General features: G+C 41.2%; 1 protein-coding gene across 5 annotated transcripts in view; it reads right to left on the reverse strand.

The window, feature by feature from the left end:
- OSBPL11 (oxysterol binding protein like 11) overlaps positions 1–26890 on the reverse strand; it is a 106094-nt gene that overhangs the window by 63793 nt on the left and 15411 nt on the right. The window lies entirely within an intron of this gene.

Below are 26890 nucleotides of genomic sequence, written 5' to 3' on the forward strand. Positions count from 1 at the left end.
ACAAGTACTGTTTTTTGCATATTACAGTGAAAAGTCTCTTATCTAACCCTATCTTCCTGCCACCAGGAATCTTCCTCAGATACAAGGACCTCCCTCAATTTCTTGTGTATCTCTTCAGATATGTCCTAGGTTCCTACAAGCGCATATGCACAAACACATAAACATAAACACACACACACTTTATTTTTTAAACAAATGGTGGCAATTATACACACTGTTCTGTACCTGGCTTTTTTCAGTTTTCTTATGGATGGTTTCATTCTGACACATACGGACTTAACAAATTCTTTTTTTGGAATCAGTAATGTACAATTATATGACCAACATTATGGTTACTAGACTGTCCCTATTATCAAGCCCCCAACACATACCACATTCAGTCACTGTCCATCAGCGTAATAAGATGCTATAGAATCACTACTTGTCATCTCTGTGTTGTACTGTCTTCCCTGTGAACCCCCCGAAAAATTATTTGTGCTAATCGTAATGCCCCTTTTCCCCCCTTATACCTCCCCTCCCACCGATCCTCACCCGTCCCTTTCCCTTTGATAACTGTTAGTCCATTCTTGGGTTCAGTGAGTCTGCTGCTGTTTTGTTCCTTCAGTTTTTGCTTTGTTCTTATACTCTACAGATGAGTGAAATCATTTGGTACTTGTCTTTCTCCACGTGGCTTATTTCACTGAGCATAATACCCTCTAGCTCCATCCATGTTGTTTCAAATGGTAGGATTTGTTTTCTTCTTATGGCTGAATAATACTCCATTGTGTATATGTACCACTTCTTCTTTATTCATTCATCTACTGATGAACACTTAGGTTGCTTCCATTTCTTGGCTATTGTAAATAGTGCTGCAATAAACATAGGGGTGCATCTGTCTTTTTCAAACTGGGCTGCTGCATTCTTAGGGTAAATTCCTAGGAGTGGAATTCCTGGGTCAAATGGTATTTCTATTTTGAGCTTTTTGAGGAACCTCCATACTGCCTCCCACAATAGTTGAACTAGTTTACATTCCCACCAGCAGTGTAGGAGGGTTCCCCTTTCTCCACAACCTCGCCAACATTTGTTGTTGTTTGTCCTTTGGATGGTGGCGATCCTTACTGGTGTGAGGTGATATCTCATTGTGGTTTTAATTTGCATTTCTCTGATGATTAGCTTTTTGGAGCATCTTTTCATGTCCCTGTTGGCCATCTGAATTTCTTCTTTGGAGAAGTGTCTGTTCAGATCCTCTGCCCACTTTTTAATTGGATTATTTGCTTTTTGTTTGTTGAAGTGCATGAGCTCTTTATGTATTTTGGAAGTCAAACCTTTATCGAATATGTAATTTATGAATATATTCTCCCATAGTGTAGGATGTCTTTTTGGGAGCGTGTTGTTTAGCCTCCATGTGTTTGTGAGCCTTTTTGCTTTCTTTGAACAGTTTATTTCTAGTTTAATGCCTTTGTGGTCTGCAAAGTTGGTTGGTAGGGTTTCAATCTTTTGGAATTTACTGAGGCTCTTTTTGTGTCCTAGTATGTGGTCTATTCTGGAGAATGTTCCATGTGCACTTGAGAAGAATGTGTATCCTGTTGCTTTTGGATGTAGAGTTCTGTAGATGTCTATTAGGTCCATCTGTTCTAGTGTGTTGTTCAGTGCCTCCGTGTCCTTACTTATTTTCTGTCTGGTGGATCTGTCCTTTGGAGTGAGTGCTGTGTTGAAGTCTCCTAGAATGAATGCATTGCATTCTATTTCCTCCTTTAGTTCTATTAATATTTGTTTCAGGTATGTTGGTGCTCCTGTATTGGGTGCATATATATTTATAATGGTTATATCCTCTCGATGGACTGAGCCCTTTATCATTATGTAGTGTCCTTCTTTGTCTTTTGTTACTTTCTTCATTTTGAAGTCTGTTTTGTCTGATACCAGAATTGCAACACCTGCTTTCTTCTCTCTGTTGTTTGCTTGAAATATCTTTTTCCATCCCTTGACTTTAAGTCTGTGCGCGTCTTTGGGTTTGAGGTGAGTCTCTTGTAAGCAGCATATGGATGGATCTTGCTTTTTTATCCATTCTATTACTCTGTGTCTTTTGATTGGTGCATTCAGTCCATTTACATTTAGGGTGATTATTGAAAGGTATGAATTTATTGCCATTGCAGGCTTTAAGTTTGTGGTTACCAAAGGTTTAGGGTTAGCTTCTTTACTATCTTACTGTCTAACTTAACTCGCTTGTTGAGCTATTATAAACACAGTCTGATGATTCTTTATTTCTCTCCCTTCTTATTCCTCCTCCTCCCTTCTTCATATGTTGGGTGTTTTGTTGTGTGCTCTTTTTAGGAGTGCTCCCATCTAGAGCAGTCCCTGTAGGATGCCCTGTAGAGGTGGTTTGTGGGAGGCAAATTCCCTCAACTTTTGCTTGTCTGGGAATTGTTTAATCCCTCCTTCATATTTAAATGATATTCGTGCTGGATACAGTAGTCTTGGTTCGAGGCCCTTCTGTTTCATTGCATTAAGTATATCATGCCATTCTCTTCTGGCCTGTAGGGTTTCTGTTGAGAAGTCTGATGATAGCCTGATGGGTTTTCCTTTGTAGGTAACCTTTTTTTTCTCTCTGGCTGCCTGTAATACTTTGTCCTTGTCTTTGATCTTTGCCATTTTAATTATTATGTGTCTTGGTGTTGCCCTCCTTGGATCCCTTGTCATGGGAGTTCTGTGTACCTCTGTGGTCTGAGAGGACATTTCTTCCCCTAGTTTGGGGAAATTTTCAGCAATTATTTCTTCAAAGACATTTTCTATCCCCTTTTCTCTCTCTACTTCTTCTGGAATACCTATGATTCTTATATTGTTCCTTTTCATTTGGTCACTCAGCTCTCTTAAAATTCTTTCATTCCTGGAGATCCTTTTATCTCTCTCTGCATCAGCTTCTCTGCGTTCCTGTTCTCTGTTTTCTAGTCCATTAGTGGTCTCTTGCATCTCATCCATTCTGTTTTGAAGTCCTTCCAGAGCTTGTTTTATTTCTGAATTCTCCTTCCTTAGTTCTTGCATATTTCTCTGCAAGTCCATCAGCATGGTTATGACTTTTGTTTTGAATTCTTTTTCAGGAAGACTGGCTAAGTCTATCTCCCCAGATTCCTTCTCAGGGGAAGATGTAGCAGATGCCGAAGTTGTCTGGGTTAGTCTTGTCTGGATCATATTTTTTTGCCTTTTCATGTTGACAGGTGCTATTGACTGTCAGCTGGGAGGGCCAAAATTTTCACTTGCTACTGGCCTTTCTTTACTGGGACAACTGCGACCCCTAGTGGCTTGTGTTGGGTAATTGCATGTAGAGTGGGTCTTTGTGTCTTGCCTGGCCGGAAGGGAGAAATTTCCCTTTCTGTGGGCGGAATTTGTCTCAGGCTGCTTCTCTGCTTTCGCAGCGCCCGGTGGGGTAATGGATGGGGGGGCTGCTTGACTGTTTGCCTCCGTGAGGGGTCTCAGAGCTGTTGCCCAGGGGGTTAGTGCACCCGGTTTTCCCTGTAATTTCCAGCTGCTGTACTGTGACCTGGGTTGTTTCCGTCAAGCTGTTAAGTCCCTGTCCCTTTAAGACTTTCAAAAAGCCCCCGCTTTTCTTTGTCACAGGGGCATCAGCTTCGGCACCCGCTCAGAGGTCTTACTCCCTGTTCCCCCAGTATCCAGGGCCCCCTGGGCACGTACTGTGTCTGCGCTCTGGCCCGGATGGCTGGGGCTGGGTGTTCAGCAGTCCTGGGCTCCGTCTCCCTCCCGCTCTGCCTATTCTTCTCCCGCTGGGAGCTGGGGGGAGGGGCGCTCGGGTCCCACCGGGCCGGGGCTTGTATCTTACCCCCTTTCACCAGTCGCTGGGTTCTCGCTGGTGTAGCTGCAGTCTGGCCACTGTCCTGCGTCTTCTGGTCTCTCTTTTAGGGCTAGTTGTGTTTGTTGTATTTTCAAAAGTATATATGTTTTTGGGAGGAGATTCCCACTGTCCTACTCAAGCCGCCATGTTGGCTCCGCCTCCTAGGATGTCTTTTTGTTCTATTGATGGTGTCCTTTGCTGCACAAAGCTTTCCAGCTTGATAAAGTCCCAGTTGCTCACATTTGCTTTTGTTTCTGTTGCCTGGGGAGATATGTTCATGAAGAAGGTGCTCATGTTTATGTCCAAGAGATTTTTGCCTCTGTTTTTTTCTAAGAGCTTTATGGTTTCATGACTTACATTTAGGTCTTTGATCCATTTCAAATTTACTTTTCTATATGGGGTTAGACTGATCCAGTTTCATTCTCGTACATGTAGCTGTCCAGTTTTGCCAACACCAGCTGTGGAAGAGGCTATCATTTCCCCATTGTATATCTATGGCTCCTTTATCGTATATTAATTGACCATGTATGTTTGGGTTAATATCAGGACTCTCTATTCTGTAGCACTGGTCTGTGGGTCTGTTCTTGTACCGGTACCAAATTTTCTTGATTACTGTGACTTTGTAGTAGAGCTTGAAGTTGGGAAGCGAGATTGCCCCTGCTCTATTCTTCCTACTCAGGATTGCTTTGGCTATTCGGGGTCTTTTGTGGTTCCATATGAATTTTAGAATGATTTTTTTCCAGTTTGTTGAAGAATGCTGCTGGTATTTTGATAGGGATTGCATCGAATCTGTAGATTGCTTTAGGCAGGATGGCCATTTTGACAATATTAATTTTTCCTACCCAAGAGTATGGGATGAATTTCCATTTGTTAGTGTTCTCTTTAATTTCTCTTAAGAGTGCCTTGTAGTTTTCTGAGTATAGGTCTTTTACTTCCTTGGTTACATTTATTCCTAGGAATTTTTCTTTTTGATGCAATTGTGAATGGAATTTTTTCCTGATTTCCCTCTCTGCTAGTTTATCGTTAGTGTATAGGAACACAACAGATTTCTGTGTATTCATTTTGTAACCTGTAAATTTGCTGAATTCAGATACTAGTTCTGGTAGTTTCGGAGTGGAGTCTTTACAGCTTTTTATATACAATATCATGTCATCTGCAGATAGTGACAATTTGACTTCCTCCTTACCAATCTGGATGCCTTTTATTTCTTTGTTTTGTCTGATTGCTGTGGCTAGCACCTCCAGAACTACATTGAATAAAAGTGGGGAGAGTGGGCATCCCTGTCTTATTCCCGATCTTATGTGAAAAGTTTTCAGCTTCCTGCTGTTAAGTATGATGTTGGCTGTGGGTTTGCCATATATGGCCTTCATTATGTTGAGGTACTTGCCCTCTATACCCACTTTGTTGAGAGTTTTTATCATGAATGGATGTTGAATTTTGTCACATGCTTTCTCAGCATCTATGGAGATGATCATGTGGCTTTTGTCCTACTTTTTGTTGATGTGGTGGATGATTTTGATGGATTTAAGAATGTTGTACCATCCTTGCATCCCTGAGATGAATCCCACTTGATCATGGTGTATGATCATCTTGATGTATTTTTGAATTCGGTTTGCTAATATTTTGTTGAGTATTTTTGCATCTATGTTCATCAAGCATATTGGTCTGTAATTTTCTTTTATGGTGGGGTCTTTACCTGGTTTTGGTATTAGAGTGATGCTGGCTTCATAGAATGAGTTTACAAGTATACCCTCCTCATCTATTTTTTGGAAAACTTTAGGGATAAACGGTATTAGGTCGTCTCTAAATGCGTGATAAGATTCAGTGGTGAATCCATCTGGACCGGCAGTTTTGTTCTTCGGTAGTTTTTTGATTACTGATTAAATTTCGTTGTTGGTAATTGGTCTGTTTCTACTTTCTGTTTCTTTCTGGGTCAATCTTGGAAGGTTGTATTTTTCTAGAAAGTTGTCCATTTCTTCTAGGTTATCCAATTTGTTAGCATATAGATTTTCATAGTATTCTTTAATAACTATTTGTATTTCTGTGGTGTCCATCGTGATTTTTCCTTTCTCATTTCTGATTCTTTTTATATGTGTAGATTCTCTTTTTCTCTCAGTAAGCATGGCTAGGGGTTTATCTATTTTGTTTATTTTCTCAAAGAACCAGTTCTTGGTTTCATTGATTTTTTACTATTGTTTTATTCTCCTCAATTTCATTTATTTCTTCTCTGATCTTTATTATGTCCCTCCTTCTACTGACATTGGGCCTCATTTGTTCTTCTTTTCCCAGTTTCAATAATTGTGAATTTAGACTACTCTTTTGGGATTGTTCTTCCTTCTTTAAATAGACCTGGAATGCTATATACTTTCCTCTTAAAACTGCCTTTGCTACGTACCACAGAAGTTGGGGCATTGTGCTGTTGTTGTCATTTTTTGCAGTATATTGCTTGATCTCTGTTTTCATTAGGTCATTGATCCATTGATTATTCAGGAGCATGTTGTTAAGTCTCCATGTATTTGTGAGCCTTTTTGTGTTCTTTGTAGAATTTATTTACAGTTTTGTATCTTTGGTATCTGAGAAGTTGGTTGGTAGAATTTCAATCTTTTTGAATTTACTAAGGCTCTTTTTGTGGCATAGTATGTGGTCTATTCTGGAAAATATTACATGTGCACTTGAGAAGAAAGTGTATCCTGCTGCTTTTGGGTGTAGAGTTCTGTAGGTGAGTGTTAGGTCCATCAGTTCTAATGTGTTGTTCAGTGCCTCTGTGTCCTTACTTATTTTCAGTCTGGTTGATCTGTCCTTCAGAGTGAGTGGAATGTTGAAGTCTCCTAGAATGAAAGCATTGCATTCTATTTCCCCTTTTAATTATATTAGTATTTGTTTCACATATGTTGGTGCTACTATGTTGGGTGCATAGATATTTATAATGGTTATATCCTCTTGTTGGACTGACCCCTTTATCATTATATAATGTCCTTCTTTATCTCTTGTGACTTTATTTGTTTTGAAGTCTATTTTGTCTAATACAAGTACTGCAACACCTGCCTCTTTCTCCCTGTAGCCTCCATGAAATATCTCTATCCATCCCTTCACTTTTAGTCTGTGTATTTCTTTGGGTTTGAGGTAAGTCTCTTGTAAGCAGCATATAGATGGGTCTTCCTTTTTTTACTTTTTATTTTGTTATCATTATCTACAATTACATGAAGAACATTATGTTTACTAGGCTCCCCCTTTCACCAAGTCCCCGCCACAAACCCCATTACAGTCACTGTCCGTCAGCGTAGTGAGATACTGTAGAATAACTACTTGCCTTCTCTGTGTTGCACAGCCCTCCCCATAAACCCCGCCCCCCATGTTATACATGCTAATCATAATGCCCCCTTTCTTTTTACCCGTCCTTACCCTCCCTTCCCACCCATTCTTCCCTGTCTCTTTCTGTTTGGTAACTGTTAGTCCATTCTTGGGTTCTGTGATTCTGCTCCTGTTTTGTTCCTTCAGTTTTTCTTTGGTCTTATACTCCAAATATGAGTGAAATCATTTGGTACTTGTCTTTCTCCGCCTGGCTTATTTCACTGAGCATAATACCCTCTAGCTCCATCGATGTTGTCTGTGAATGGTGGATTTGTTTTCTTCTTTTTTTTTTTTTTTTTTTTTAAATAATTATTTTTTATTGAAGGGTAGTTGACGCACAGTATTACATTACATTAGTTTCAAGTGTACAACACAGTGGTAGAACATTTATATACATAATTCTAGGTTCCAGCTATCACCCTACCAAGCTGTTACAATATCTTGACTATATTCCTTATGCTATACATTACATCCCGGTTACTTATTTATTTTACCATTGGAAGTCTGTCCTTTTTTTTTTTTTTTTTTTTTTTGTGAGGGCATCTCTCATATTTATTGATCAAATGGTTGTTAACGACAATAAAATTCTGTATAGGGGAGTCAATGCTCAATGCACAATCATTGATCCACCCCAAGCCTAATTTTCGTCAGTCTCCAATCTTCTGAGGCATAACCAACAAGTTCTTACATGGAGAACAAATTCTTACATAGTGAACAAGTTACATGGTGAACAGTGCAAGGGCAGTCATCACAGAAACTTTCAGTTTTGCTCATGCATTATGAACTATAAACAGTCAGTTCCAATATGAATACTCATTTGGTTTTTATACTTGATTTATATGTGGATAACACATTTCTCTCTTTATTATTATTATTTTTAATAAAATGCTGGAGTGGTAGGTAGATACAAGATAAAGGTAGAAAACATAGTTTAGTGTTGTAAGAGGGCAAATGTAGATGATCAGGTGTGTGCCTGTAGACTGTGTGTTAATCCAAGCTAGACCAGGGCAATAAAACATCCACGTATGCAGAAGATTTCTCTCAGAACGGGGGGGTGAGGTTCTAAGCCTCACCTCTGTTGATCCCCAATTTCTCACCTGATGGACCCCCTGCGACTGTGCCTGTCTTAGGTTGTTCCTCCCTTGAGGAATCTTACCCGTCTCTGGCTAACCAGTCATCTTTCGGGGCCATACAGGGAAATGTGAAGTTGGTAAGTGAGAGGGAAGCCTTATTGTTTGAAAAGGTTAGCTTTTTACTTCTTTGCATATTTATGCCCTGTGGCTTCTATGCCCAGCATTTGTCTTGAGGTATCTTTACCACTTGGAAGAATTATGATACTCGGTAAATTTGATATGAGGCACGAATTCTATTTAAGGGTTGTAATTAGGAAGGAAGAAGAAAAGCTATAGAAGTAGCAGGCAGAAGAAAACATGGGAAGATTGATTATTTCTTTGACATATCTTCTTGTAGAGTAACTTCAGCATATATAGGTTTTAAGCTACTACTTAAATTGTGCACACACATTAACATAATAGGAGTATAGTTACATAACCAAAGCATATCTGTAATTACCAGCCATCTCCAGTGAAACCAAGAAAACCAGTTAGGCACCTTAGGCATTTGTGGAAACTTATCTATGATATGGTGGATATTGTCCAACTGAACTTGAACAGTCTGAGAGAAATCAGACAAATTAAAACAACCCATTCCTGGGGACTGTTCACATGCCATATGTTCTTTTAACAGTAAATAGTCTGTAGTTGTAAGACTTTGGAGCGCTACAATTTGCACTTCTCCAAATTCTTGGTTGAGTTCCAACAGTATAGATCCAGTCAAATTTGTTGTTTTACTGTATGCACAGGCCAGCTTAGATATATCCTTCCTCATTCCCATGGCAAGTCCAGGAACTGGTGGGATGAGTGCATCTATAGCTGTAGCAGCGTGGATCTTTGTTGGGGTTTTTTGATGATCATCTTCTGGCATGAGTCTTCCAGAGAGTGCAGATGTTGGAAGTTCTTTTTCATATCGTATCTTAGTTCATTTTCGGAGTAGCCCAATTAGGCTTTGATCCTCTGTTAGTCCATTGTTGAGTTCTGTGATTCTGGTGCTGTTTTGTTCCTTCAGTTTTTCCTTTGTTCTTATATTCCACAGATAAGTGAAATCATTTGGTATTTCTCTTTCTCCGCTTAGCTTGTTTCACTGAGCATAATACCCTCCAGCTCCATCCATGTTGCTGTAAATGATTGGATTTGCCCTTTTCTTATGGCTGAGTAGTATTCCATTGTGTATATGTACCACATCTTCTTTATCCATTCATCTATTGATGGACATTTAGGTTGCTTCCAATTCTTGGCTATTGTAAATAGTGCTGCAATAAACATAGGGGTGCATCTGTCTTTCTCAAACTTGATTGCTGCGTTCTTAGGGTAAATTCCTAGGAGTGGAATTCCTGGGTCAAATGGTAAGTCTGTTTTCAGCATTTTGATGTACCTCCATACTGCTTTCCACAATGGTTGAACTAATTTGCATTCCCACCAGCAGTGTAGGAGCGTTCCCCTTTCTCCCCAACCTCGCCAACATTTGTTGTTGTTTGTCTTTTTGATGATGGCAATCCTTACTGGTGTGAGGTGATATCTCATTGTGGTTTTAACTTGCATTTCTCTGATGACTAGCGATGTGGAGCATCTTTTCATGTGTCCGTTGGCCATCTGAATTTCTTCTTTGGAGAACTGTCTGTTCAGCTCCTCTACCCATTTTTTAATTGGATTATTGGCTTTTTGTTTGTTGAAGTGCATGAGCCCTTTATATATTTTGGATGTCAACCCTTTATCGAATCTGTCATTTATGAATATATTCTCCCAAACTGTCGGGTACCTTTTTGTTCTATTGATGGTGTCCTTTGCTGTACAGAAGCTTTTCAGCTTGATATAGTCTCACTTGTTCATTTTTGCTTTTGTTTCCCTTGCCTGGGGAGATATGTTCATGAAGAAGGTGCTTGTGTTTATGTCTAAGATTTTTGCCTATGTTTTTATTAAGAGTTTTATGGTTTCATGACTTACATTCAGGTCTTTGACCCATTTCGAATTTATTTTTGTGTATGGGGTTAGACAGTGATCCGGTTTCATTCTCTCACATGTAGCTGTCCAGTTTTGCCAGCACCATCTGTTGAAGAGACTGTCATTTCCACATTGTATGTCCATGGCTCCTTTATCGTATATTAATTGTCCATATATGTTTGGGTTAATGTCTGGGGTCTCATCATATATTAATTGTCCATATATGTTTGGGTTAATGTCTGGGGTCTCTATTCTGTTCCACTGGTCTATGGCTCTGTTCTTGTGTCAGTACCAAATTTTCTTGATTACTGTGACTTTGTAGTAGAGCTTGAAGTTGGGAAGTGAGATCCCCCCCCCACTTTATTCTTCCTTCTCAGGATTGCTTTGGCTATTCGGGGTCTTTGGTGTTTCCATATGAATTTTTGAACTATTTGTTCCAGTTTGTTGAAGATTGTTGTTGGTAATTTGATAGGGATTACATCAAATCTTTATATTGCTTTGGGAAGGATGGCCATTTTGATGATATTAATTCTTCCTAACCAAGAGCATGGGATGAGTTTCCATTTGTTAGTGCCCACTTTAATTTTTCTTAAGAGTGTCTTATAGTTTTCAGGGTATAGGTCTTTCACTTCCTTGGCTAGGTTTATTCCTAGGTATGTTACTCTTTTTGATGCAATTGTGAATGGAACTGTTTTCCTGATTTCGCTTTCTATTGGTTCATTGTTAGTGTATAGGAAAGCCACAGATTTCTGTGTGTTAATTTTGTATCCTGCAATTTTGCTGTATTCCAATTATCAGGTCTAGTAGTTTTGGAGTGGAATCTTTAGGGTTTTTTATGTGCAATATCATGTCATCTGCAAATAGTGACAGTTTAACTTCTTCTTTACCAATCTGGATTCCTTGTATTTCTTTGTTTTGTCTGATTGCCGTGGCTAGGACCTCCAGTACTATGTTAAATAACAGTGGGGAGAGTGGGCATCCCTGTCTTGTTCTCAATCTCAGAAGAAAAGGTTTCAGTTTCTCGCTGTTCAGTATGATGTCAGCTGTGGGTTTATCATATATGGCCTTTATTATGTTGAGGTACTTGCCCTCTATACCCATTTTGTTGAGAATTTTTATCATGAATGGATGTTGAATTTTCTCGAATACTTTTTCAGCATCTATGGAGATGATCATGTGGTTTTTGTCTTTCTTTTTGTTGATGTGGTGGATGATGCTTATGGATTTTCAAATGTTGTACCATCCTTGCATCCCTGGGATGATTCCCACTTGATTGTGGTGTATGATCCTTTTGATATATTTTTGAATTTGGTTTGCTAATATTTTATTGAGTATTTTTGCATCTACGTTCATCAGGGATATTGGTCTGTAATTTTCTTTTTTGGTGGGGTCTTTGCCTGATTTTGGTATTAGGGTGATGTTGGCTTCATAGAATGAGTTTGGGAGTATTCCCTCGTGTTCTATTTTTTGGAAAACTTTAAGGAGAATGGGTATTATGTCTTCTCTGTATGTCTGATAAAATTTCAAGGTAAATCCATCTGGCCCGGGGGTTTTGTTCTTGGGTAGTTTTTTGATTACTGCTTCAATTTCTTTGCTCATAATTGGTTTAACTTTTGTGTTTCTTCCTTGGTCAGTCTTGGAAGGTTGTATTTTTCTAGGAAGTTCTCCACTTCTTCTAGGTTTTCCAGCTTGTTAGCATATAGGTTTTCATAGTACTCTTTAATAATTCTTTGTATTTCTGTGGAGTCTGTTGTGATTTTTCCATTCTCGTTTCTGATTCTGTTGATGTGTGTTGATTCTCTTTTTCTCTTGATAAGTTTGGTTAGAGGCTTATCTATTTTGTTTATTTTCTCAAAGAACCAGCTCTTGGTTTCACTGATTTTTTCTATTGTTTTATTTTTCTCAATTTTGTTTATTTCTTCTCTGATCTTTGTTATGTCCCTCCTTCTGCAGACTTTAGGCCTCATTTGTTCTTCTTTTTCCAATTTCGATAATTGTGATGTTAGACTATTCATTTGGGATTGTTCTTCCTTCTTTAAGTATAGCTGGATTCTATATACTTTCCTCTTAAGACTGCTTTTGCTGCATCCCACAAAAGTTGGGGCTTTGTGTTGTTGTTGTCATTTGTTTCCATATACTCCTTGATTTCGATTTTAATTTGTTCATTGATCCATTGATTATTTAGGAGCATGCTGTTAAGCCTCCATGTGTTTGTGAGCCTTTTTGTTTTCTTTGTACAATTTACCTTTGTACAATTTATACCTTTGTGGTCTGAAAAGTTGGTTGGTAGAATTTCAATCTTTTGGAATTTACTGAGGCACTTTTTGTGGCCTAGTATGTGGTCTATTCTGTAGAATGTTCCATGTGCACTTGAGAAGAATGTGTATCCTGTTGCTTTTGGATGTAGAGTTCTATAGATGTCTATTAGGTCCATCTGTTCTAGTGTGTTGTTCAGTGCCTCCGTGTCCTTACTTATTTTCTGTCTGGTGGCTCTGTCCTTTGGGGTCAGTGGCATGTTGGAGTCTCCTAAAATGAATACATTGCATTCTATTTCCTCCTTTAGTTCTGTATTTGTTTCACATATGCTGGTGCTCCTGTGTGAGTGCATATATAGTTATAATGGTTATATCCTCTTGTTGGACTGAGCCCTTTAGCATTATGTAATGTCCGTCTTTATCTCGTGTTACTTTCTTTGGTTTGAAGTCTATTTTGTCTGATACTAGTACTGCAACACCTGCTTTTTCTCCCTGTTGTTTGCATGAAATATCTTTTTCCATCCCTTGACTTTTAGTCTGTATGTCATTGGGTTTGAGGTGAGTTTCTTGTAAACAGCAAAACCCATATAGATGGGTCTTGCTTTTTTATCCATTCTATTACTCTGTGTCTTTTGATTCATGCATTCAGTCCATTTACATATAGAGTGACGATTGAAAGATATGTACTTATTGCCATTGCAGGCTTTAGATTCATAGTTACCAAAGGTTCAATGTTGGCTTCTTTAGTATCTTACTGTCTAACTTAACTCGCTTATTGAGCTGTTAAAAACACCATGTGGTGATTCTTTATTTCCCTCCCTTCTTAATCCCCCTCCTCCATTCTTTATATGTTTGTTGTTTTATTCTGTGGTCTTTTGTGTTTCCTTTAACTGCTTTTATGGGTAGTTGATTTTATTTTTTGACTTTAGTTAGTATTTGGTTGGTCTGCTTTCTTTGCTGTGATTTTATTTTCTCTGGTGACATCTGTATAGTCTTAGGAGTGCTCCCGTCTAGAACAGTCCCTCTAAAATACCCTGTAGAGGTGGTTTGTGGGAGGCAAATTCCCTCAATTTTTGCTTGTCTGGGAATTGTTTAATCTCTCCTTCATATTTAAATGATGTTGGGCTGGATACAGTATTCTCGGTTCAAGGCCCTTCTGTTTCATTGCATTATATATATCATGCCATTCTCTTCTGGCCTGTAAGGTTTCTGTTGAGAAGTCTGATGATAGCCTGATGCGTTTTCCTTTGTAGGTGACCTTTTTCCTCTCTCTCTAGCTGCCTTTAAAAGTCTTTCCTTGTCCTTGAACTTTGCCATTTTAATTATTATGTGTCTTGGTGTTGTCCTCCTTGGGTCCTTTCTGTTGGGAGTTCTGTGTACTTCCATGGTCTGATCAATTATTTCCTCCTACAGTTTGGGGCAGTTTTCAGCAATTATTTCTTCAAAGACACTTTCTATCCCTTTTTCTCTCTCTTCTTCTTTCTGGTACCCCTATTATGCGAATATTGTTTTGTTTGGTTTGGTCACACAGTTCTTTTAATTCTCTCTCATTCCTAGAGACCCTTTTCTCTCTCTCTGCCTCAGCTTCTCTGATTTCTGCTCCATCAACAGTCTCTTGCACCTCATCGAATCTGCTCTTAAGTCCTTCCATTGAGTGTTTCACTTCTTTTATCTCCCTCTAGACTTCATCCCTTAGCTCTTGTATACTTCTCTGCAGCTACATCAGAAAGGTTATTACTTTTATTTTGAAATCTTTTTGAGGAACATTGTTTATATCAAGCTCACCAGGCCCTCTCTCTGGTGTTGTTTGAATGATTTTAGACTGGACCAGGTTCTTCTGACTTTTCATGGCAACAGAAGTGATTTCTGGCAAGTGGCATGTGTGTCAACTGGGAGAAAAAATTCCCTTCCTGCTTGCTGGTCACCTTGCCCTTCTCTGCTGCCTGTGCCAGTTACCCGCACACAGGAAGCAGTCTGGGTTAATCCCCTGAGGTGCGGTGGGCGGCGTCATCCTCAGGATGGCCTAGGGTCCCGACAGGGGTCGCAGGCATGTGGTGTGTGTTCTCCTGTGAGAAAGGCACCCCTTCATGCCTTTCAGATGTTGCGCTAGCTTCCTCTGTCTGTGCCAGACCACTGTGTGCTGGCAGCAGCCTCTGGGTCTTGCCTGGTTAGCTGTAGGCTGGGAGAAGACTCTGTGTGGTTGCTGTGGTCAGGGCTGTTCCCCAGCTTGTTTCCTTGCAGTGCCGGAAGGGGGCAAAGAAGGCAATGAACGGCAAGCAGCTTATCGCTATGAGGGTCTTCAGAGCTGCATTGCCACCCAGGGGCTTAGAGTGCCTGAAGTTCCTGAAAATTCACAGCCTACTGGGCTGAGTGTCCCAGGACGATTTTGTCCACCTGTTAAATCCTTGTCCCTTTAAGACATTGAAGGCACTCACTTTTCTTTTTTCCCAGGGGAGCCGGGTGTGGGGACCCGCTCACAGTCTCCATCTCAGATTTCACTTTTCCATTTCTCTAATATCCAGTACACCATTCAATGTGTGTCTGTGCTCCTGGTGCATATTACTAGGGCTGGTTATTTAGAAGTCCTGTGCTTCCACTCCCTCCCCACTCTGATGCTTTTCCTCCTGCCAGTGAGCTGGGGTTGGGGGAGTGCTCGGGTCCCAGCTTTGTATCTTACTGTTTTTGTGAGATGCTGAGTTCCTGCAGATGTAGATGTAGCCTGGCTGTTATACTGTATCTTCTGGTCTCCCTTTTAGCAATAGTTGTATTTGCTGCATTTACAAAATATATATGGTTTGGGGAGGAGATTTCCACTGCCCTACTCACACCACCATCTTCCAGTTCTTCTTTTTCTGTCCTTAACTCATTCTTAACATCTGCACAGTAATCTAATGGCAACACTACATATTTAACCAGTCTCTGTACTAAAGGACATTTATTTCCAGGCTTTTATTATTACAAACAATGCTCAACAAATATAGCTGTAGGGGAGGACTAAAGATGGCGGCGTGAGAGGTGAGACAGAGGCTTCCTCCTAAAACTGCATATAATATGAAAATACAATAAATATAAATAACCCTGAGAGAGCAACACGAAAGAGGACTGTGCCAGATTGCATACACCTGGAGAAAAGAGCAGACCTCACGGAACAGGGTAACGTACCAAAGCGGTGGCCTGGTGGCACCCAAGCCCCTACCCCACCCCAGCTCATCAGCAGGAGGAAGAGAAACTGAGCAGGGAGGGAGTGAAAGCCTAGGACTGCTGAATACCTAGCTCCAGAGATCTTCTCTGGGAGCACAAACCTACATTTCATGGTGCTTTTATCATACTCTCATGATTACAGGGTTGGAAAGCTAAGACAGGCAGAGTTCCTGGGGAGACTGGGATTCCAGCTGCTTGTGGAAAGCAGGGATCCATATCCGGCTGCTCTGGGACAAAAGCTTATACCTGTGTGCTCAGTCCACTGGTTCAGGCACTGGAGGCAGACATAGCAGCCAGGAAGCAGAATTCTTTCCTACCCCCAGGCACCAATAACACTCCCCTGTGACCCATGACATTGCTTCAGGGGCTGAGCAGCTCCAGAGACTAGAGCTTCTGGACACTAGAGGGCGTCATATACAAATATGAAACGCCAAAGGAACCTGGTCCAGAGTAAAATTATTAATACAACACCCGAGAAAGATTTAAATGACATGGACCTCATGACTCTTCCTGAAAGGGAGTTCAAAATAAAAATTATTAACATACTAATAGAGGTACAGAAAGACAACCAGGAACTCAAGAATGAATTCTGGTTGGAGATCCAATCATTGAAGAACACAATGGAGGGTATTAAAAGCAGGTTAGATATGGTGCAGGAGACGATAAATGAAAGAGAAACCAGAGAAGAGGAATATAAAGAAGCTGAGGCACAGAGAGGAAAAAGATCTCTAAGAATGAAATATTGAGAGAACTGTGTGGACAATCCAAACAGAACAATATTCGCATTACAGGGATGCCAGAAGAAAAAGAGAGAGAAAAAGGGATAGAAAGTGCCTTTCAGGAGGTGAAAGGCTGAAAACATCCCCAATCTGGGGAAGGAGAAAGTCTCTCAGGCCATGGAGATCCACAGATCTCCCAAGATAAGGGACCCAAGGAGGACAACACAAAGACATAGAGTAATTAAAATGGCAAAGATCAAGGATAAAGACAGACCATTAAAAGTAGCCAGAGAGAGAAATATGATCACATACGAAGGAAAGCCCGTCAGGCTAACATCAGACTTCTCAGCAGAAACCTTACAAGCCAGAAGGGAGTGGCATGATTTATTTAATGCAATGAAGCAGAAGGGCCTGGAACCAAGATTACTTTATCCAGCAAGATTATCATTTAAATTTGAATGAGGGATTAAACAATTTCCACATAAGCAAAGGCTGAGAGAATTTACCTCCCACAAACCATCTCTACAGTCTACTTTGGAAGGCTGCTATAATGGAAGTGTTCCTAAGGTTTAATAGCTGTCACCAGAGGTAATAAAACCATAGTAAAGAAAGTAGAAGAGCTAATTCCTAAGCAAATGCATAATTAAATTAACTATCCCCAGAGTCAATCAAGGGACAGACAAACAGTACAGAATATGATACCTAATATATAAAGAATGGAGGAGGAAGAAAAAGGAGGAGAAAAAGAAAAGAACCTTTAGATCATGTTGTAATAGCAAATTAAGTGAGTTAAGTAAGACTCTAAGATAGTAAGGAAGTTAACCTTGAACCTTTGGAAACCACGAATCTAAAATCTGCAATGGCAATAAGTACATACCTATCGATAATCACCCTAAATGTGAATGGACTTAATGCACCAATCAAAAGACATAGAGTCACTGAATGGATAGAAAAAACAAGACCCATCTATATGCTGCCTACAAGAGACTCACTTTAAACCCAACGACATACACAGACTAAAAGTGAAGGAATGGAAAAAGATATTTCCTGCAACTAATAGTGAGAAAAAAGCAGGAGCTGTAGTACTTGTATCAGACAAAATAGACTTCAAAACAAAGAGAGTCACAAGAGACAAAGAAGGATATTATATAATGAAAAAGGGGTCAATCCAGCAAGAAGATACAACCATTATAAATATCTATGCACCCAACACAGGAGTGCATAGATATGTGAAACAAATACTAACTGAATTAAAAGGGGAATAGAATGCAATGCCCTCATTTTAGGAGACTTCAGCACTCCACTCACTCGGAAGGACAGATCAACCAGACAGAAAATAAGTAAGGACACAGAGGCCCTAAACAACACATTAGAACAGATGGACCTAACAGACACCTACAGAACTCTACATCCAAAAGCAGCAGAATACACATTCTTCTCAAGTGCACAAGGAACATTTTCAAGAATAGATCATATACTAGGCCCAAAAAGAGCCTCAGTAAATTCAAAAAGATTGAAATTGGACCAACCACTTTCTCAGACCACAAAGGTATGAAACTAGAAATAAATTATGCAAAGAAAATGAAAAATCCCACAAACACATGGAGGCTTCACAACATGCTCCTAAATAACCAATGGATCAATGACAAAATAAAAACAGTATACGGAGACAAATGACAACAACAATTCAACACCACAGAATCTGTGGGATGCAGCCAAGACCGTGCTAAGAGGAAAGTATATTGCAATACAGGCCTACCTCAGGAAAGAAGAACAATCTCATATAGGCAGTCTAAACTCACAATTAACGAAACTGGAAAAAGAAGAACAAATGAGGCCCAAAGTCAGTAGAAGGAGGGACCTAATCTAATAAAGATTAGAGCAGAAATAAACAAAATCGAGAAGAATAAAACAATAGAAAGAATCAATGAAAGCAGGATCCATTCATGGGTCTTCAAGAAAATAAACAAAATACATAAACCCGAAGCCAGACTTATCAAGAAAAAAAGAGAGTCTACACACATAAACAGAATCAGAAATGAGAAAGGAAAAATCACTACAGACAACACAGAAATACAAAGAATGATTAGAGAATACTATAAAAAATTATATGCTAACAAACTGGATAGCCTTTCTAGGAAAATACAACCTTCCAAGGCTGACCAAAGAAGAAAGAGAAAATCTGAAGAGACCAATTACCAGCAACAAAATCAAACTGGTAATCAAAAAACTACATAAGAACAAAACTCCTGGACAAGATGGCTTCACTGCTGAATTTTATCAAGCATTTAGTGAAGACCTAATACCCATCCTCCTTAAAGTTTTCAAAAGAGTAGAAGAAGAGGGAATACTTCAAAACTCATTCTATGAGGCTAGCATCACTCTAATACCAAAACCAGGCAAAGACACCACAAAAAAGAAAATTACAGACCAATATCCCTGATGAACATAGATGCAAAAATACTCAACAAGATATTAGCAAACCGAATTCAAAAATACATCAAAAAGATCATCCATCATGATCAAGTAGGATTTATTCCAGGGATGCAAGGATGGTACAACATTCGAAAATCCATCAACATCATCCACCACATCAACAAAAAGAAGGACAAAAACGACATGATCATCTCCATAGATGCTGAAAAAGCATTCGGCAGTATTCAACATCCATTCATGATAATAACTCTCAACAAAATGGGTATAGAGGGCAAGTACCTCAACATAATAAAGGCCATATATGACAAACTCACAGTCAACATCATACTGAACAGCGAGAAGCTGAAAGCTTTTCCTTTAAGATCAGGAACAAGACGAGGATGCCCACTTTCCCCACTTCTATTCAACATAGTACTGGAGGTCCTAGCCATGGCAATCAGACAACACAAAGAAATAAAAGGCATCCAGATTAGCAAGGAAGAAGTCAAACTGTCCCTGTTTGCAGCTGACATGATATTGTACATAAAAAACCCTAAAGAATCCACTCCTAAACTACTAGATCTAATATCTGAATTCACCAAAGTTGCAGGGTACAAAGTTAATACACAGAAATCTGAGGCATTCCTATACACTAACAATGAACTAACAGAGAGAGAAATAAGGAAAACAATTCCATTCACAATTGCATCAAAAAGTATAAAATACCTAGGAATAAACTTAACCAAGGAAGTGAAAGACCTATACTCTGAAAACTACAAGACACTCATGAGAGAAACTAAAGAAGATACCAATAAATGGAAAAACATCCCGTGCTCTTGGATAGGAAGAATTAATATTGTCAAAATAGCCATACTGCCTAAAGCAATCTACAGATTCAATGCAATTCCTATCAAAATAACAACAGAATTCTTCAAAGAACTAGAGAAAATCATCCTAAAATTCATATGGAACCACAAAAGACCTTGAATAGCCAAAGGAATCCTCAGAAGGAAGAATAAAGCTGGGGGCATTACACTCCCCAACTTCAAACTCTACTACAAAGCCACAGTAATCAAGACAATTTGGTACTGGCACAAGAACAAACCCATAGACCAATGGAACAGACTAGAGAGCCCTGATATAAACCCAACCATATATGGTCAATTAATATACGATAAAGAAGCAATGGATATATGATGGGGAAATGACAGCCTCTTCAACAGCTGGTATTGGCAAAACTGGACAGCTACATACAAGAGAATGAAACTGGATTATTGTTTAACCCCATACACAAAAGTAAAGTCAAAATGGATGAAAGACTTGAATGTAAGTCATGAAACCATAAAACTCTTAGAAGACAACATAGGCAAACATCTCCTGAATATAAGCACGAGAAACTTCTTCCTGAATGCATATCCTCGAGGAAGGGAAACAAAAGCAAAAATGAACTCATGGGACTAAATCAAACTAAAAAATTTCTGTACAGCAAAGGACAGCATCAACAGAACAAAAAGAAATCCTACAGTATGGGAGAATATATTTGTAAATGACATATCTGACAAGGGGTAAACATCCAAAATATATAAAGAACTTACACACCTCAACACCCAAAAAGCAAATAACCCAATTAACAAATGGGCAGAGGATATGAAGAGACAGTTCTCCAAAGAAGAAATTCAGATGGCAAACAGGCACATGAAAAGATGCTCCACATCGCTAATCATCAGGTAAATGCAAATTAAAACCACAATGAGGTATCACCTCACACCAGTAAGGATGGCCAGCATCAAAAAGACAAAGAAAAACAAATGCTGGTGAGGATGCGGAGAGAGGGGAACCCTCCTGCACTGCTGGTGGGAATGTACGCTAGATCAACCATTGTGGAAAGCAATATGGAGGTTTCTCAAAAAACTAAAAATATACGATAAAGGAGAAATCTAAAAATAGAAATACCATTTGACCCAGGAATCCCACTCCTTGGAATTTACCCAAAGAATACAACTTCTCAGATTCAAAAGACATATGCACCCCTATGTTTATCACAGCACTTTTTACAATAGCCAAGATATGGAAGCAACCTAAGTGTCTGTCAGTAGATGAATGAATAAAGAAGATGTGGTACATATACACAATGGAATACTATTCGGCAGTAAGAAAGAAACAGATTCTACCATTTGCAACCACATGGATGGAGCTGGAGGACATTATGCTCAGTGAAATAAGCCAGGCAGAGAAAGACAAATGCTAAATGATTTCCCTCATTTGTGAAGTATAACAATGAAGTAAAACTGAAGGAACAAAATAGCAGCAGACTCAGAGACTCCAAGTATGAACTATTGGTTACCAAAGAGGAGGGGTGTGGGAGGGCAGGTGCGGAGGGAGGGAGAAGGGGATTGAGGGGTATTATGTTTAGTACACATGGTGTGGGGGATCACGTGGAGAACAGTGTAGCACAGAGAAGGTACACAGTGGATCTGGGGCATCTTACTACACTGATGGACAGTGACTGCATTGGGGTATGGGTGGGGACTTGATAATATGGGTAAATGTAGTAACCACATTGTTTTTCATGTGAAACCTTCATAAGAGTGTATATCAATCATACCTTAATAAAAAAAACAAAATAAACAACAACAAGAAAAAACAAATCAGCTGTACATATCTTTCTGTACATTTGCTAACAGGGAAATTGCTAGGTGAAAGGTTATGTACATTTTAGTCTTTATGGATATTGCCAATCTGCTCTCCAAACAGGCTGCACCAATTTAAGTCCCGCTCTTTCACATAAAAAAGGGCTACTTTACTCATATCAGCCTAAGGCAGCATTGTTTGCCAACAAAAACAGGGTAAAGCTTTTACCTATAAACAGGACTTCCAGACATTATTAGTAGGCTTTTCAATACCTCTTATGTTCAAAATTTAAGTTTCTAGAACTTAAGTGTGAGGTTGTGCTACACTGCGGAATGGGAAACTAAAAGGGGTAGAAGCTCTAGTTGTGACTTTCCCTCTGACTAATGCCACAGGTGACCTTGGCCAAATCACTTATTCTCTCTGGGCCTCAGTTTTCTTATGTGTTAGCTAGATCTTTTCAACTTCATATGTGTGTATGTCATTTATTCATCACCCAAAATACTAAAGGTTTTTCTCAACAGAAAATTTTTCCTTCAGAAGTGAAGTTTGCAAATAAGAGCAACATTATATTTCAGATTAAAATTTCTAGAGAAAAGTAGAAAAATTTTTCTAGTACAATATCTGGTTCACATAGTATTATTGACCTATCCCCCATATACTTTCAGAAGGTCTTTGTAGGAGCCATTTCATAAGACCAAGACACCACAGAACAAGAGAATCGCAGGGTCCTTAAAGTCTCACTGCCACCCTCCCTACCTGTATGTCTGTTCTTCTATTTTTGTATGTACCACTCCCCGGCTTTAAGCTGTACTTAGTTCCAAAATACACTCAGAGTAACAATTTTTGTCTGTAATATCTTGATTCAAGAAATAAGTATAAGGAATGTTTTTCCTTTGGATTAATTTTTAAATTGGAAGTGAAAAGAAAGAGAAAAGCATTTCCTTTCTTTCATACTTGAATAGACAAGAAAAAAAGGTGGCAGCTGTGCAAGGAGCGCCAAGCTGTGCTCATCCTCATACATGCCACACAGAAGTCATTACCTCACTTGGTAATTACTGAGTTGACTCTTCTTTCAAAAGTTTCACAATTATGATCTAGGTAACAAATTCAAACGCTCGAGTTTTTTTTCCTTAAAGTACCTATAAATATTAACTATTGAAACACACAGAAAATTAAAAAGGCTCATTCCTTTTTTTTTTTTTTTGGTATCATTAATCTACAATTACATGAGCAACATTATGGTTACTAGATTCCCCCCCACATACCCCATTACAGTCATTGTCCATCAGCATAGTAAGATGCTATAGAATCACTACTTCTCTGTGTTGTACAAGGGCTCATTCTTTTAATTAAAGAAAAGAAAAATCTCTTGGTTTTTCTAAACAGTTCCATCATAATTTTTGGTGGTTTTATATATAAATTCAAACTTCCTATAACTAGAAAGTGAGTTGCCTCCTAATTACAAACATTTGTAGAATCAACTGATTTCACATATTATATAGCTATAAAATCATGCAAAATTTTTGAAATATCACCTTAAAATATACAATGTATACTCTAAGATGAAACCATACTGCTGAGCAACCAAGAATCTAATAGCAAGAAAAAAAATTTTTAAGTGTAAGTATATTTTGTATAGTGAAGGGCCCCCACTCATAAGATGGCGAACTTCCTGCTTCTCTTCCGGGTCCTCGGTTCCCGCCGGCGCCACCTGAAGCCCAATCACCCCTCGCCCCCCTAATCCCAGCACCTAGCCAATCAGCTCATGCCCCTTCCTATATAACCCAGCACCTTTCCCTAATAAAGCGGAATTCTCCGGTGAATTGCTGCTGTGTGTCGCTCCTTCCTTTCATTGGTGCCGAAACCCAGGAGACGGGACACCCCAACTGGGCCCCGTCTTCCCCCCGACACCAGCAGCAGCTTGCCCTCGTCCTCTTTTTCCGGCGCTGGCTCCTCACACTTACCAGTCCTCTCTGGCCTTTGGGTAAGTTTTCCCCTGGAGCGGGCCGCTCTTCCCCGAGCTATCGCAGCGCCATTGACCATGATAGTCCGGCAAGGCCCTGACACACGGGGACGAGGAGGGAGCTCTCCCCACCTCAGGCCTTCACGGCTGCGGCGGACCCTCAGGCCCCTCCTCCGACAGTCATAAACGCACTCACCGCTCCTTCCATTAGTGCCGAAACTTTTTAAGCAAAATTTCCCCGGGGTGGGCCGCTCTTCCCCGAGCTATCGCAGCGCCATTGACCGTGATCGTCCGGCAAGGCCCTGATGCTCGGGGATGAGGAGGGAACTCTCCCCACCTCAGGCTTTCATGGCTGCGGCGGACCCTCAGGCCCCTCCCCCAACAGCCATAAATGAGGTGACTCCTTTGTGGATGAGAACGCTCCCTTTCCCCCTCTCTTCCTCCTTCCGTTCCTTCCACCAAAAATTCCTAGTACTAGGTACCTCGGACTCCGGCACTCTGCCTTATTAGAGAAGTCTGGGTGACGACCCACACTTCCTAAGAAACTCCGACTCGTATACGAGTTTCCGCAGACCACCAAGGATCATCGGGGACGCCCTTTGTCTCCTTGCCGTCTGCTCCCAGTCCGAGGATCTCCGTTCGTCTTCCCCTGTTTGTCTCCTTCTCTGTCCTTTAGCCATGGGAGCCTCCTCATCCCTCCCTAAAGATTCACCTCTTGAATGTCTGCTCAAGTATCTAGCCACCCTCTCCCTGACACCCGATATAAAACCAAAACTTCTCTGTAAATACTGCTCCCAAGATTGGCCGACACACCCCCTAGACAATAACAACCAATGGCCCGCAGGGGGAACTCTTGATCCTAACATCACTCGCGATCTCTTTAACTACTGCCAGCACCTAAAAAAATGGAAGGAGATTCCCTATATCGAGGCTTTTCGCCTCCTAGCTCAAAATCCCAGCCTCTGCACCACCTGTTCCCCGCCCCAAGTTCTCCTAGCCTGCAAGCCATCTCCCTCCCTTCCACACACTCCCAGTCCCTCTTCGATTACCTTTGACCCAGCCGACGAACCTCCGCCATACAGGCTTCCCACTTCAGCCCCTCCCCCTCCTACAACCCCTCCGCCCTCTTCCGCTGTTGCTGCTGCCTCCACCTCCTCCCCTGCAGAAGCCTCCCGTCCACTCCCTTCCCCCTCCTCTCCAACAGCCTCTCCCCCTTCCTCCACCACCATCTCCTCCCCCACCTCACCCCCTCTGCCTTCGTCCCCCTCACCTTCCCCCCTCCTGCAGATTGAGCCTGAGCCTTTCAGCCCCCCTCTAACTAAGTCCCAGGAGCCTCCTCTGTCTTTGTCCCCATCACCTGTTTGTCCCCCACAGACTGAGCCAGAACCCTTCAGTCCCCCTCAGACTTGGTCCCAAGGGCCTCCCAAAATTATCGCCCCCCTCTGGGAAGTGGCAGGATCCGAAGGCATCGTGCGCGTTCACGTCCCTTTCTCCTTAGGAGATTTAGCCCAACTTGAGAAACGCCTAGGTTCCTTTTCCACTGATCCCATGACATATATCAGGGAGTTTCAATGGACCCTCCAGTCATACAGCCTCACACATCATGACATTTTCATGCTCCTGGCCAATACCCTCCTTCCTGAAGAGCGTAGACGAGTTTGGGACTTCGCCCAAATGCCAGCTACCGAAACCCACAGGACTGACCCCACCTATCCCCCTGGCCCCACTGCTGTCCCCGAACAAGACCCACACTGGGATTATAACACTGCCGTGGGTCTCCGCTCTCGAGATATCTTCACCTGCTGCTTAATAGCAGGTCTGAAAAAGGCAGCTCGTAAAGCAGTCAATTTTCAAAAGCTCCAAGACATAATTCAAAGGAGGGAGGAGACTCCCTCCGAGTTCTTAGACAGACTCACTCAAGCCCTATTACAGTATACCAGCCTAGACCCAGAAATGCCTGACGGAAGACATGTCCTTATGATATACTTCCTAGCTCAAAGCTACCCCGACATTAAAGCTAAACTCAAAAAGTTAGAACAGGGCCCCGCTACCCCACAGACTGAGATCCTAACAGTGGCCTTTAAAGTCTTCCATAACCGGGAGTAGGAGAAAGAATGCCGTAAACAAAAGGCTGATCAGGCCAATTTCCAAATGTTGGGCCAGCTGATAAAACCACAACCTGGGCACCCTTCTACAAACAAGCCCCCCCCCCCAGGAGCTTGTTTCAAGTGCGGAAAAGAAGGACATTGGTCAAGGGAGTGCCCCTCCCCCAGACCTCCTACCACCCCATGCCCCAGATGCCACAAAAAGGGCCACTGGGGGTCTGATTGCCCAACCACCCGAAGGGGAGACTGGACGAACAACCCCCATCCTAAGCCCGCCGTAGTGGGGCTGGCAGAAGAAGATTGATGGGGCCCAAACAGGAGCCCAGGGTTACTTTAATAGTAGATGGTCGCCCCATCTCCCTCCTCCTAGATACAGGAGCCACCTTCTCAGTCTTGCGAGAATACCAGGGCCCTACCACGCCTGCCATTACTCCTATAGTCGGGGTAGGAGGAAAACAGATCTTCCCATTGAAAACCCCTCCCCTTTTATGCACAATCCAGGGCAATCCCATACCTTTTACCCACTCCTTCCTGGTTATGCCCCAGTGTCCCATCTCTCCTCCATGTTTCCATAACTATATCCACTCCCACAGCCCCCAGTACCCCCTTTCTGATGGCCCTCATAGCCGACGACCCCCCTCTACCCAATGAAAGCTCCAGTTCTGCCTTCATACACCCTGTAAATCCCAAAGTTTGGGACATTACAAGCCCCTCCGTGGCTCTATGTCCTCCTGCCTCTATCAAATTACGTGACCCCTCTCAGTATATCTGTCAGGCCCAATACCCCCTAACCACTTCAGCCCTCATAGGCCTCCAACCCATCATTCAAGATCTTTTAAACAAAAATTAACTCAGACCCACTCACTCCCCGTTTAATTCCCCCATATTAGCTGTTAAAAAAACCAACGGATCTTTCCGCCTCGTCCAAGACCTTTGCCTCATCAACATGGCCATCGTCCCTATCCATCCCTTAGCCCCAAATCCATACACCCTTTTATCGCAGATCCCTGCCTCGGCCTCCCACTTCTCAGTCCTAGATCTCAAGGACGCATTTTTTTCTATCCCTCTGGACCCCTCCTCCCAAGATTTTTTCGCCTTCACCTGGACGGACCCATACACAAGACATTCTGAACAACTCACTTGGACAGTTTTGCCACAAGGCTTCCGAGATAGTCCCCATATTTTTGGACAGGTCCTAGCTCAGGACCTCAAACAGTTTCATCATGATCACTCCGAGTCCACCTTATTACAATACGTGGACGATCTTCTACTCTGCAGTCCCTCATGGGAACAGTCTCAACTTGACACTGCCTCCCTACTTAACCTTTTAGCTTCCAGAGGTTACCGAGTATCCCCCGTCAAAGCTCAAAT

The sequence above is a fragment of the Manis pentadactyla genome, chromosome 1, assembly GCF_030020395.1.
Source record: "Manis pentadactyla isolate mManPen7 chromosome 1, mManPen7.hap1, whole genome shotgun sequence".
NCBI lineage: Eukaryota > Metazoa > Chordata > Mammalia > Pholidota > Manidae > Manis > Manis pentadactyla.